Source organism: Schistocerca gregaria, chromosome 6 (assembly GCF_023897955.1).
Source record: "Schistocerca gregaria isolate iqSchGreg1 chromosome 6, iqSchGreg1.2, whole genome shotgun sequence".
NCBI lineage: Eukaryota > Metazoa > Arthropoda > Insecta > Orthoptera > Acrididae > Schistocerca > Schistocerca gregaria.
Window position 1 is genome coordinate 30,777,864 of NC_064925.1, and position 13,235 is coordinate 30,791,098.

Below are 13,235 nucleotides of genomic sequence, written 5' to 3' on the forward strand. Positions count from 1 at the left end.
ACGTTCGTCTTACTCAGAGCGGTGTCCGAATTCTATTTTCGACGTGATGCGTGCCACTTCCATTGTGGCCAACTACGATTCAATACAGAATGCACGAAACCTGAAAGACACCCTCACAGATACATAGAGAGTAGTGTTTGTCTGCGGAATAATGGGAGTGCAAGCGTCTGTGACATTGATATTGCTGTATGTAGCACAATTTGTCATGGAGGGGGTGTAGCTCAGATGGTAGAGCGCTCGCTTAGCATGCGAGAGGTACTGGGATCGATACCCAGCGCCTCCAGAATTTTTAACACACCTACATGCGCACCTTGCCATGCAAGTGGAGTAATTCACAGCCAGCAGATGTGTCTAGGCAGATACAAGAGAACGATTAGCATCCACAATTGGCAAGCGTGCTGTTATTCGTGCGCAGGAAGCACCCTCCTCCAACTCCTACACTTAATTTACAAACAGTACAAGTGTTCCCATAACATTCTTAAGCCTACGTCGGAAAGATCTGCCTTACGCCGGGTTCACGTAAATCCCACTGCACATTCCTATTCTTTGCGTGCAGTCGGCTGCTACTGGTGTTGCTAGTTGTGACTTCTGATAACAGATGCCGTAGCAATCAATTCATGGAGTGATTTGTATGTTTTGCGATAGTCTGTCTCTGACAAGCAAGCACAGGTGACATAGGTGCGAACGCAGGAAGCTTGCAGCCCCTCGCTGCCTGCAGACACCGAGCAGCCACACTAGGAGGGCGGCCTAAGCCGTAGGCGAAATGTGCTCATTCGCTTTGGGGCGACGTCGAACTATAAATGAGGCTGTCACTAGCGTGAGCGTCGTGTAAAGTCGTAAAAGTCGGCTGCATGGGCGAGTGCCATGTTTGGGGAGCGTTTCGTAGTTTGCGCAGTGCAATGGAGACGTGGAAACTTGTTGTGGCCCAGTGTTTTGCAGTTGGACGACAAGAGTGGTACACAGTAGCAAAGAGCGAGGCACTGAGTTTGCATGAACAGTGGAGTGCAGAATGGGGCTCGAGATGTGCTTGTTACCTCAGGTGCTGTGTGATTGTCGACAAGGAGTGAAAACGGAGCAATTTGTGACCCCCCTTTCAATTTAAGACGTTAAAAACAGACGGAATTTGCATTCGTAATACCAGAGCATCGAAACTACTTGGAACTCTTGTGTATATGAACGTGTCCGCGCCTTTGTACTCTGGTCCCTTCAGCGCTACAAACCAACCAAGCATTGTGTCCGTGCACATCAGAGTCTCAAGGAATGGAGAATAGCGCAGTTTGGCCGCGAATCGGGGCGTAGCTCATTTGGTAGAGCGTTCGCTTTGCATGTGAAAGGTCCCGGGTTCAAGCCCCGGCGCCTCCATGTTTTGTGGTCAGTGGATGCCAAGTGTTGATCGCGGCGAACCTAAAAGCACGCAAGATGTTGCAAAGCCAGCGTCACAGACTTGTATGATGCATACTGACGTAAGGAGAGCAAGATGTATGTATGGGGACCGGCTGTCATCGAGTGCAGGTCTGTCTTAGGTATCACGGGTTAACGTCATTGAAGTCTAGAGAATGGACAACACGTTCGTCTTACTCAGAGCGGTGTCCGAATTCTATTTTCGACGTGATGCGTGCCACTTCCATTGTGGCCAACTACGATTCAATACAGAATGCACGAAACCTGAAAGACACCCTCACAGATATATAGAGAGTAGTGTTTGTCTGCGGAATAATGGGAGTGCAAGCGTCTGTGACATTGATATTGCTGTATGTAGCACAATTTGACATGGATTGGGCGTAGCTCAGATGGTAGAGCGCTCGCTTAGCATGCGAGAGGTACTGGGATCGATACCCAGCGCCTCCAGAATTTTTAACACACCTACATGCGCACCTTGCCATGCAAGTGGAGTAATTCACAGCCAGCAGATGTGTCTAGGCAGATACAAGAGAACGATTAGCATCCACAATTGGCAAGCGTGCTGTTATTCGTGCGCAGGAAGCACCCTCCTCCAACTCCTACACTTAATTTACAAACAGTACAAGTGTTCCCATAAGATTCTTAAGCCTACGTCGGAAAGATCTGCCTTACGCCAGGTTCACGTAAATCCCACTGCACATTCCTATTCTTTGCGTGCAGTCGGCTGCTACTGGTGTTGCTAGTTGTGACTTCTGATAACAGATGCCGTAGCAATCAATTCATGGAGTGATTTGTATGTTTTGCGATAGTCTGTCTCTGACAAGCAAGCACAGGTGACATAGGTGCGAACGCAGGAAGCTTGCAGCCCCTCGCTGCCTGCAGACACCGAGCAGCCACACTAGGAGGGCGGCCTAAGCCGTAGGCGAAATGTGCTCATTCGCTTTGGGGCGACGTCGAACTATAAATGAGGCTGTCACTAGCGTGAGCGTCGTGTAAAGTCGTAAAAGTCGGCTGCATGGGCGAGTGCCATGTTTGGGGAGCGTTTCGTAGTTTGCGCAGTGCAATGGAGACGTGGAAACTTGTTGTGGCCCAGTGTTTTGCAGTTGGACGACAAGAGTGGTACACAGTAGCAAAGAGCGAGGCACTGAGTTTGCATGAACAGTGGAGTGCAGAATGGGGCTCGAGATGTGCTTGTTACCTCAGGTGCTGTGTGATTGTCGACAAGGAGTGAAAACGGAGCAATTTGTGACCCCCCTTTCAATTTAAGACGTTAAAAACAGACGGAATTTGCATTCGTAATACCAGAGCATCGAAACTACTTGGAACTCTTGTGTATATGAACGTGTCCGCGCCTTTGTACTCTGGTCCCTTCAGCGCTACAAACCAACCAAGCATCGTGTCCGCGCACATCATAGTCTCAAGGAATGGAGAATAGCGCAGTTTGGTCGCGAATCGGGGCGTAGCTCATTTGGTAGAGCGTTCGCTTTGCATGTGAAAGGTCCCGTGTTCAAGCCCCGGCGCCTCCATGTTTTGTGGTCAGTGGATGCCAAGTGTTGATCGCGGCGAACCTAAAAGCACGCAAGATGTTGCAAAGCCAGCGTCACAGACTTGTATGATGCATACTGACGTAAGGAGAGCAAGATGTATGTATGGGGACCGGCTGTCATCGAGTGCAGGTCTGTCTTAGGTATCACGGCTTAACGTCATTGAAGTCTAGAGAATGGACAACACGTTCGTCTTACTCAGAGCGGTGTCCGAATTCTATTTTCGACGTGATGCGTGCCACTTCCATTGTGGCCAACTACGATTCAATACAGAATGCACGAAACCTGAAAGACACCCTCACAGATACATAGAGAGTAGTGTTTGTCTGCGGAATAATGGGAGTGCAAGCGTCTGTGACATTGATATTGCTGTATGTAGCACAATTGGTCATGGAGGGGGTGTAGCTCAGATGGTAGAGCGCTCGCTTAGCATGCGAGAGGTACTGGGATCGATACCCAGCGCCTCCAGAATTTTTAACACACCTACATGCGCACCTTGCCATGCAAGTGGAGTAATTCACAGCCAGCAGATGTGTCTAGGCAGATACAAGAGAACGATTAGCATCCACAATTGGCAAGCGTGCTGTTATTCATGCGCAGGAAGCACCCTCCTCCAACTCCTACACTTAATTTACAAACAGTACAAGTGTTCCCATAAGATTCTTAAGCCTACGTCGGAAAGATCTGCCTTACGCCGGGTTCACGTAAATCCCACTGCACATTCCTATTCTTTGCGTGCAGTCGGCTGCTACTGGTGTTGCTAGTTGTGACTTCTGATAACAGATGCCGTAGCAATCAATTCATGGAGTGATTTGTATGTTTTGCGATAGTCTGTCTCTGACAAGCAAGCACAGGTGACATAGGTGCGAACGCAGGAAGCTTGCAGCCCCTCGCTGCCTGCAGACACCGAGCAGCCACACTAGGAGGGCGGCCTAAGCCGTAGGCGAAATGTGCTCATTCGCTTTGGGGCGACGTCGAACTATAAATGAGGCTGTCACTAGCGTGAGCGTCGTGTAAAGTCGTAAAAGTCGGCTGCATGGGCGAGTGCCATGTTTGGGGAGCGTTTCGTAGTTTGCGCAGTGCAATGGAGACGTGGAAACTTGTTGTGGCCCAGTGTTTTGCAGTTGGACGACAAGAGTGGTACACAGTAGCAAAGAGCGAGGCACTGAGTTTGCATGAACAGTGGAGTGCAGAATGGGGCTCGAGATGTGCTTGTTACCTCAGGTGCTGTGTGATTGTCGACAAGGAGTGAAAACGGAGCAATTTGTGACCCCCCTTTCAATTTAAGACGTTAAAAACAGACGGAATTTGCATTCGTAATACCAGAGCATCGAAACTACTTGGAACTCTTGTGTATATGAACGTGTCCGCCCCTTTGTACTCTGGTCCCTTCAGCGCTACAAACCAACCAAGCATCGTGTCCGTGCACATCAGAGTCTCAAGGAATGGAGAATAGCGCAGTTTGGTCGCGAATCGGGGCGTAGCTCATTTGGTAGAGCGTTCGCTTTGCATGTGAAAGGTCCCGGGTTCAAGCCCCGGCGCCTCCATGTTTTGTGGTCAGTGGATGCCAAGTGTTGATCGCGGCGAACCTAAAAGCACGCAAGATGTTGCAAAGCCAGCGTCACAGACTTGTATGATGCATACTGACGTAAGGAGAGCAAGATGTATGTATGGGGACCGGCTGTCATCGAGTGCAGGTCTGTCTTAGGTATCACGGCTTAACGTCATTGAAGTCTAGAGAGTGGACAACACGTTCGTCTTACTCAGAGCGGTGTCCGAATTCTATTTTCGACGTGATGCGTGCCACTTCCATTGTGGCCAACTACGATTCAATACAGAATGCACGAAACCTGAAAGACACCCTCACAGATACATAGAGAGTAGTGTTTGTCTGCGGAATAATGGGAGTGCAAGCGTCTGTGACATTGATATTGCTGTATGTAGCACAATTTGTCATGGAGGGGGCGTAGCTCAGATGGTAGAGCGCTCGCTTAGCATGCGAGAGGTACTGGGATCGATACCCAGCGCCTCCAGAATTTTTAACACACCTACATGCGCACCTTGCCATGCAAGTGGAGTAATTCACAGCCAGCAGATGTGTCTAGGCAGATACAAGAGAACGATTAGCATCCACAATTGGCAAGCGTGCTGTTATTCGTGCGCAGGAAGCACCCTCCTCCAACTCCTACACTTAATTTACAAACAGTACAAGTGTTCCCATAAGATTCTTAAGCCTACGTCGGAAAGATCTGCCTTACGCCGGGTTCACGTAAATCCCACTGCACATTCCTATTCTTTGCGTGCAGTCGGCTGCTACTGGTGTTGCTAGTTGTGACGTCTGATAACAGATGCCGTAGCAATCAATTCATGGTGTGATTTGTATGTTTTGCGATAGTCTGTCTCTGACAAGCAAGCACAGGTGACATAGGTGCGAACGCAGGAAGCTTGCAGCCCCTCGCTGCCTGCAGACACCGAGCAGCCACACTAGGAGGGCGGCCTAAGCCGTAGGCGAAATGTGCTCATTCGCTTTGGGGCGACGTCGAACTATAAATGAGGCTGTCACTAGCGTGAGCGTCGTGTAAAGTCGTAAAAGTCGGCTGCATGGGCGAGTGCCATGTTTGGGGAGCGTTTCGTAGTTTGCGCAGTGCAATGGAGACGTGGAAACTTGTTGTGGCCCAGTGTTTTGCAGTTGGACGACAAGAGTGGTACACAGTAGCAAAGAGCGAGGCACTGAGTTTGCATGAACAGTGGAGTGCAGAATGGGGCTCGAGATGTGCTTGTTACCTCAGGTGCTGTGTGATTGTCGACAAGGAGTGAAAACGGAGCAATTTGTGACCCCCTTTCAATTTAAGACGTTAAAAACAGACGGAATTTGCACTCGTAATACCAGAGCATCGAAACTACTTGGAACTCTTGTGTATATGAACGTGTCCGCGCCTTTGTACTCTGGTCCCTTCAGCGCTACAAACCAACCAAGCATCGTGTCCGCGCACATCAGAGTATCAAGGAATGGAGAATAGCGCAGTTTGGTCGCGAATCGGGGCGTAGCTCATTTGGTAGAGCGTTCGCTTTGCATGTGAAAGGTCCCGGGTTCAAGCCCCGGCGCCTCCATGTTTTGTGGTCAGTGGATGCCAAGTGTTGATCGCGGCGAACCTAAAAGCACGCAAGATGTTGCAAAGCCAGCGTCACAGACTTGTATGATGCATACTGACGTAAGGAGAGCAAGATGTATGTATGGGGACCGGCTGTCATCGAGTGCAGGTCTGTCTTAGGTATCACGGCTTAACGTCATTGAAGTCTAGAGAATGGACAACACATTCGTCTTACTCAGAGCGGTGTCCGAATTCTATTTTCGACGTGATGCGTGCCACTTCCATTGTGGCCAACTACGATTCAATACAGAATGCACGAAACCTGAAAGACACCCTCACAGATACATAGAGAGTAGTGTTTGTCTGCGGAATAATGGGAGTGCAAGCGTCTGTGACATTGATATTGCTGTATGTAGCACAATTTGTCATGGAGGGGGCGTAGCTCAGATGGTAGAGCGCTCGCTTAGCATGCGAGAGGTACTGGGATCGATACCCAGCGCCTCCAGAATTTTTAACACACCTACATGCGCACCTTGCCATGCAAGTGGAGTAATTCACAGCCAGCAGATGTGTCTAGGCAGATACAAGAGAACGATTAGCATCCACAATTGGCAAGCGTGCTGTTATTCGTGCGCAGGAAGCACCCTCCTCCAACTCCTACACTTAATTTACAAACAGTACAAGTGTTCCCATAAGATTCTTAAGCCTACGTCGGAAAGATCTGCCTTACGCCGGGTTCACGTAAATCCCACTGCACATTCCTATTCTTTGCGTGCAGTCGGCTGCTACTGGTGTTGCTAGTTGTGACTTCTGATAACAGATGCCGTAGCAATCAATTCATGGAGTGATTTGTATGTTTTGCGATAGTCTGTCTCTGACAAGCAAGCACAGGTGACATAGGTGCGAACGCAGGAAGCTTGCAGCCCCTCGCTGCCTGCAGACACCGAGCAGCCACACTAGGAGGGCGGCCTAAGCCGTAGGCGAAATGTGCTCATTCGCTTTGGGGCGACGTCGAACTATAAATGAGGCTGTCACTAGCGTGAGCGTCGTGTAAAGTCGTAAAAGTCGGCTGCATGGGCGAGTGCCATGTTTGGGGAGCGTTTCGTAGTTTGCGCAGTGCAATGGAGACGTGGAAACTTGTTGTGGCCCAGTGTTTTGCAGTTGGACGACAAGAGTGGTACACAGTAGCAAAGAGCGAGGCACTGAGTTTGCATGAACAGTGGAGTGCAGAATGGGGCTCGAGATGTGCTTGTTACCTCAGGTGCTGTGTGATTGTCGACAAGGAGTGAAAACGGAGCAATTTGTGACCCCCCTTTCAATTTAAGACGTTAAAAACAGACGGAATTTGCATTCGTAATACCAGAGCATCGAAACTACTTGGAACTCTTGTGTATATGAACGTGTCCGCGCCTTTGTACTCTGGTCCCTTCAGCGCTACAAACCAACCAAGCATCGTGTCCGTGCACATCAGAGTCTCAAGGAATGGAGAATAGCGCAGTTTGGTCGCGAATCGGGGCGTAGCTCATTTGGTAGAGCGTTCGCTTTGCATGTGAAAGGTCCCGGGTTCAAGCCCCGGCGCCTCCATGTTTTGTGGTCAGTGGATGCCAAGTGTTGATCGCGGCGAACCTAAAAGCACGCAAGATGTTGCAAAGCCAGCGTCACAGACTTGTATGATGCATACTGACGTAAGGAGAGCAAGATGTATGTATGGGGACCGGCTGTCATCGAGTGCAGGTCTGTCTTAGGTATCACGGCTTAACGTCATTGAAGTCTAGAGAATGGACAACACGTTCGTCTTACTCAGAGCGGTGTCCGAATTCTATTTTCGACGTGATGCGTGCCACTTCCATTGTGGCCAACTACGATTCAATACAGAATGCACGAAACCTGAAAGACACCCTCACAGATACATAGAGAGTAGTGTTTGTCTGCGGAATAATGGGAGTGCAAGCGTCTGTGACATTGATATTGCTGTATGTAGCACAATTTGTCATGGAGGGGGCATAGCTCAGATGGTAGAGCGCTCGCTTAGCATGCGAGAGGTACTGGGATCGATACCCAGCGCCTCCAGAATTTTTAACACACCTACATGCGCACCTTGCCATGCAAGTGGAGTAATTCACAGCCAGCAGATGTGTCTAGGCAGATACAAGAGAACGATTAGCATCCACAATTGGCAAGCGTGCTGTTATTCGTGCGCATGAAGCACCCTCCTCCAACTGCTACACTTAATTTACAAACAGTACAAGTGTTCCCATAAGATTCTTAAGCCTACGTCGGAAAGATCTGCCTTACGCCGGGTTCACGTAAATCCCACTGCACATTCCTATTCTTTGCGTGCAGTCGGCTGCTACTGGTGTTGCTAGTTGTGACTTCTGATAACAGATGCCGTAGCAATCAATTCATGGAGTGATTTGTATGTTTTGCGATAGTCTGTCTCTGACAAGCAAGCACAGGTGACATAGGTGCGAACGCAGGAAGCTTGCAGCCCCTCGCTGCCTGCAGACACCGAGCAGCCACACTAGGAGGGCGGCCTAAGCCGTAGGCGAAATGTGCTCATTCGCTTTGGGGCGACGTCGAACTATAAATGAGGCTGTCACTAGCGTGAGCGTCGTGTAAAGTCGTAAAAGTCGGCTGCATGGGCGAGTGCCATGTTTGGGGAGCGTTTCGTAGTTTGCGCAGTGCAATGGAGACGTGGAAACTTGTTGTGGCCCAGTGTTTTGCAGTTGGACGACAAGAGTGGTACACAGTAGCAAAGAGCGAGGCACTGAGTTTGCATGAACAGTGGAGTGCAGAATGGGGCTCGAGATGTGCTTGTTACCTCAGGTGCTGTGTGATTGTCGACAAGGAGTGAAAACGGAGCAATTTGTGACCCCCCTTTCAATTTAAGACGTTAAAAACAGACGGAATTTGCATTCGTAATACCAGAGCATCGAAACTACTTGGAACTCTTGTGTATATGAACGTGTCCGCGCCTTTGTACTCTGGTCCCTTCAGCGCTACAAACCAAGCATCGTGTCCGTGCACATCAGAGTCTCAAGGAATGGAGAATAGCGCAGTTTGGTTGCGGATGGGGGCGTAGCTCAGTTGGTAGAGCGTTCGCTTTGCATGTGAAAGGTCCCGGGTTCAAGCCCCGGCGCCTCCATGTTTTGTGGTCAGTGGATGCCAAGTGTTGATCGCGGCGAACCTAAAAGCACGCAAGATGTTGCAAAGCCAGCGTCACAGACTTGTGTGATGCATACTGACGTAAGGAGAGCAAGATGTATGTGTGGGGACCGGCTGTCATCGAGTGCAGGTCTGTCTTAGGTATCACGGCTTAACGTCATTGAAGTCTAGAAAGTGGACAACACGTTCGTCTTACTCAGAGCGGTGTCCGAATTCTATTTTCGACGTGATGCGTGCCACTTCCATTGTGGCCAACTACGATTCAATACAGAATGCACGAAACCTGAAAGACACCCTCACAGATACATAGAGAGTAGTGTTTGTCTGCGGAATAATGGGAGTGCAAGCGTCTGTGACATTGATATTGCTGTATGTAGCACCATTTGACATGGATCGGGCGTAGCTCAGATGGTAGAGCGCTCGCTTAGCATGCGAGAGGTACTGGGATCGATACCCAGCGCCTCCAGAATTTTTAACACACCTACATGCGCACCTTGCCATGCAAGTGGAGTAATTCACAGCCAGCAGATGTGTCTAGGCAGATACAAAAGAACGATTAGCATCCACAATTGGCAAGCGTGCTGTTATTCGTGCGCAGGAAGCACCCTCCTCCAACTCCTACACTTAATTTACAAACAGTACAAGTGTTCCCATAAGATTCTTAAGCCTACGTCGGAAAGATCTGCCTTACGCCGGGTTCACGTAAATCCCACTGCACATTCCTATTCTTTGCGTGCAGTCGGCTGCTACTGGTGTTGCTAGTTGTGACGTCTGATAACAGATGCCGTAGCAATCAATTCATGGAGTGATTTGTATGTTTTGCGATACTCTATCTCTGACAAGCAAGCACAGGTGACATAGGTGCGAACGCAGGAAGCTTGCAGCCCCTCGCTGCCTGCAGACACCGAGCAGCCACACTAGGAGGGCGGCCTAAGCCGTAGGCGAAATGTGCTCATTCGCTTTGGGGCGACGTCGGACTATAAATGAGGCTGTCACTAGCGTGAGCGTCGTGTAAAGTCGTAAAAGTCGGCTGCATGGGCGAGTGCCATGTTTGGGGAGCGTTTCGTAGTTTGCGCAGTGCAATGGAGACGTGGAAACTTGTTGTGGCCCAGTGTTTTGCAGTTGGACGACAAGAGTGGTACACAGTAGCAAAGAGCGAGGCACTGAGTTTGCATGAACAGTGGAGTGCAGAATGGGGCTCGAGATGTGCTTGTTACCTCAGGTGCTGTGTGATTGTCGACAAGGAGTGAAAACGGAGCAATTTGTGACCCCCTTTCAATTTAAGACGTTAAAAACAGACGGAATTTGCATTCGTAATACCAGAGCATCGAAACTACTTGGAACTCTTGTGTATATGAACGTGTCCGCGCCTTTGTACTCTGGTCCCTTCAGCGCTACAAACCAACCAAGCATCGTGTCCGCGCACATCAGAGTCTCAAGGAATGGAGAATAGCGCAGTTTGGTCGCGAATCGGGGCGTAGCTCATTTGGTAGAGCGTTCGCTTTGCATGTGAAAGGTCCCGGGTTCAAGCCCCGGCGCCTCCATGTTTTGTGGTCAGTGGATGCCAAGTGTTGATCGCGGCGAACCTAAAAGCACGCAAGATGTTGCAAAGCCAGCGTCACAGACTTGTATGATGCATACTGACGTAAGGAGAGCAAGATGTATGTATGGGGACCGGCTGTCATCGAGTGCAGGTCTGTCTTAGGTATCACGGCTTAACGTCATTGAAGTCTAGAGAATGGACAACACGTTCGTCTTACTCAGAGCGGTGTCCGAATTCTATTTTCGACGTGATGCGTGCCACGTCCATTGTGGCCAACTACGATTCAATACAGAATGCACGAAACCTGAAAGACACCCTCACAGATACATAGAGAGTAGTGTTTGTCTGCGGAATAATGGGAGTGCAAGCGTCTGTGACATTGATATTGCTGTATGTAGCACAATTTGTCATGGAGGGGGCGTAGCTCAGATGGTAGAGCGCTCGCTTAGCATGCGAGAGGTACTGGGATCGATACCCAGCGCCTCCAGAATTTTTAACACACCTACATGCGCACCTTGCCATGTAAGTGGAGTAATTCACAGCCAGCAGATGTGTCTAGGCAGATACAAGAGAACGATTAGCATCCACAATTGGCAAGCGTGCTGTTATTCGTGCGCAGGAAGCACCCTCCTCCAACTCCTACACTTAATTTACAAACAGTACAAGTGTTCCCATAAGATTCTTAAGCCTACGTCGGAAAGATCTGCCTTACGCCGGGTTCACGTAAATCCCACTGCACATTCCTATTCTTTGCGTGCAGTCGGCTGCTACTGGTGTTGCTAGTTGTGACGTCTGATAACAGATGCCGTAGCAATCAATTCATGGAGTGATTTGTATGTTTTGCGATACTCTATCTCTGACAAGCAAGCACAGGTGACATAGGTGCGAACGCAGGAAGCTTGCAGCCCCTCGCTGCCTGCAGACACCGAGCAGCCACACTAGGAGGGCGGCCTAAGCCGTAGGCGAAATGTGCTCATTCGCTTTGGGGCGACGTCGAACTATAAATGAGGCTGTCACTAGCGTGAGCGTCGTGTAAAGTCGTAAAAGTCGGCTGCATGGGCGAGTGCCATGTTTGGGGAGCGTTTCGTAGTTTGCGCAGTGCAATGGAGACGTGGAAACTTGTTGTGGCCCAGTGTTTTGCAGTTGGACGACAAGAGTGGTACACAGTAGCAAAGAGCGAGGCACTGAGTTTGCATGAACAGTGGAGTGCAGAATGGGGCTCGAGATGTGCTTGTTACCTCAGGTGCTGTGTGATTGTCGACAAGGAGTGAAAACGGAGCAATTTGTGACCCCCCTTTCAATTTAAGACGTTAAAAACAGACGGAATTTGCATTCGTAATACCAGAGCATCGAAACTACTTGGAACTCTTGTGTATATGAACGTGTCCGCGCCTTTGTACTCTGGTCCCTTCAGCGCTACAAACCAACCAAGCATCGTGTCCGTGCACATCAGAGTCTCAACGAATGGAGAATAGCGCAGTTTGGTCGCGAATCGGGGCGTAGCTCATTTGGTAGCGCGTTCGCTTTGCATGTGAAAGGTCCTGGGTTCAAGCCCCGGCGCCTCCATGTTTTGTGGTCAGTGGATGCCAAGTGTTGATCGCGGCGAACCTAAAAGCACGCAAGATGTTGCAAAGCCAGCGTCACAGACTTGTATGATGCATACTGACGTAAGGAGAGCAAGATGTATGTATGGGGACCGGCTGTCATCGAGTGCAGGTCTGTCTTAGGTATCACGGCTTAACGTCATTGAAGTCTAGAGAATGGACAACACGTTCGTCTTACTCAGAGCGGTGTCCGAATTCTATTTTCGACGTGATGCGTGCCACGTCCATTGTGGCCAACTACGATTCAATACAGAATGCACGAAACCTGAAAGACACCCTCACAGATACATAGAGAGTAGTGTTTGTCTGCGGAATAATGGGAGTGCAAGCGTCTGTGACATTGATATTGCTGTATGTAGCACAATTTGTCATGGAGGGGGTGTAGCTCAGATGGTAGAGCGCTCGCTTAGCATGCAAGAGGTACTGGGATCGATACCCAGCGCCTCCAGAATTTTTAACACACCTACATGCGCACCTTGCCATGCAAGTGGAGTAATTCACAGCCAGCAGATGTGTCTAGGCAGATACAAGAGAACGATTAGCATCCACAATTGGCAAGCGTGCTGTTATTCGTGCGCAGGAAGCACCCTCCTCCAACTCCTACACTTAATTTACAAACAGTACAAGTGTTCCCATAAGATTCTTAAGCCTACGTCGGAAAGATCTGCCTTACGCCGGGTTCACGTAAATCCCACTGCACATTCCTATTCTTTGCGTGCAGTCGGCTGCTACTGGTGTTGCTAGTTGTGACTTCTGATAACAGATGCCGTAGCAATCAATTCATGGAGTGATTTGTATGTTTTGCGATAGTCTGTCTCTGACAAGCAAGCACAGGTGACATAGGTGCGAACGCAGGAAGCTTGCAGCCCCTCGCTGCCTGCAGACA

General features: G+C 49.6%; 10 non-coding genes across 10 annotated transcripts; all 10 read left to right on the top strand.

Annotated features, from left to right (window-relative positions):
• The first annotated feature begins 210 nt into the window (after window positions 1–210).
• Window positions 211–283, top strand: Trnaa-agc (transfer RNA alanine (anticodon AGC)). The gene has a single exon. It is a non-coding gene; the product is annotated as a tRNA-Ala (tRNA).
• Window positions 284–1,772: 1,489 nt separating this feature from the next.
• On the top strand, window positions 1,773–1,848 carry Trnaa-agc (transfer RNA alanine (anticodon AGC)). Its single transcript has one exon. It is a non-coding gene; the product is annotated as a tRNA-Ala (tRNA).
• A 1,492-nt stretch (window positions 1,849–3,340) lies between these two features.
• Trnaa-agc (transfer RNA alanine (anticodon AGC)) lies at window positions 3,341–3,413 on the top strand. Its single transcript has one exon. It is a non-coding gene; the product is annotated as a tRNA-Ala (tRNA).
• A 1,492-nt stretch (window positions 3,414–4,905) lies between these two features.
• On the top strand, window positions 4,906–4,978 carry Trnaa-agc (transfer RNA alanine (anticodon AGC)). The gene has a single exon. It is a non-coding gene; the product is annotated as a tRNA-Ala (tRNA).
• A 1,491-nt stretch (window positions 4,979–6,469) lies between these two features.
• Trnaa-agc (transfer RNA alanine (anticodon AGC)) lies at window positions 6,470–6,542 on the top strand. Its single transcript has one exon. It is a non-coding gene; the product is annotated as a tRNA-Ala (tRNA).
• A 1,492-nt stretch (window positions 6,543–8,034) lies between these two features.
• Trnaa-agc (transfer RNA alanine (anticodon AGC)) lies at window positions 8,035–8,107 on the top strand. Its single transcript has one exon. It is a non-coding gene; the product is annotated as a tRNA-Ala (tRNA).
• Window positions 8,108–9,109: 1,002 nt separating this feature from the next.
• On the top strand, window positions 9,110–9,182 carry Trnaa-ugc (transfer RNA alanine (anticodon UGC)). Its single transcript has one exon. It is a non-coding gene; the product is annotated as a tRNA-Ala (tRNA).
• A 410-nt stretch (window positions 9,183–9,592) lies between these two features.
• Trnaa-agc (transfer RNA alanine (anticodon AGC)) lies at window positions 9,593–9,668 on the top strand. Its single transcript has one exon. It is a non-coding gene; the product is annotated as a tRNA-Ala (tRNA).
• A 1,491-nt stretch (window positions 9,669–11,159) lies between these two features.
• Trnaa-agc (transfer RNA alanine (anticodon AGC)) lies at window positions 11,160–11,232 on the top strand. The gene has a single exon. It is a non-coding gene; the product is annotated as a tRNA-Ala (tRNA).
• Window positions 11,233–12,724: 1,492 nt separating this feature from the next.
• Window positions 12,725–12,797, top strand: Trnaa-agc (transfer RNA alanine (anticodon AGC)). The gene has a single exon. It is a non-coding gene; the product is annotated as a tRNA-Ala (tRNA).
• Window positions 12,798–13,235: the final 438 nt, after the last annotated feature.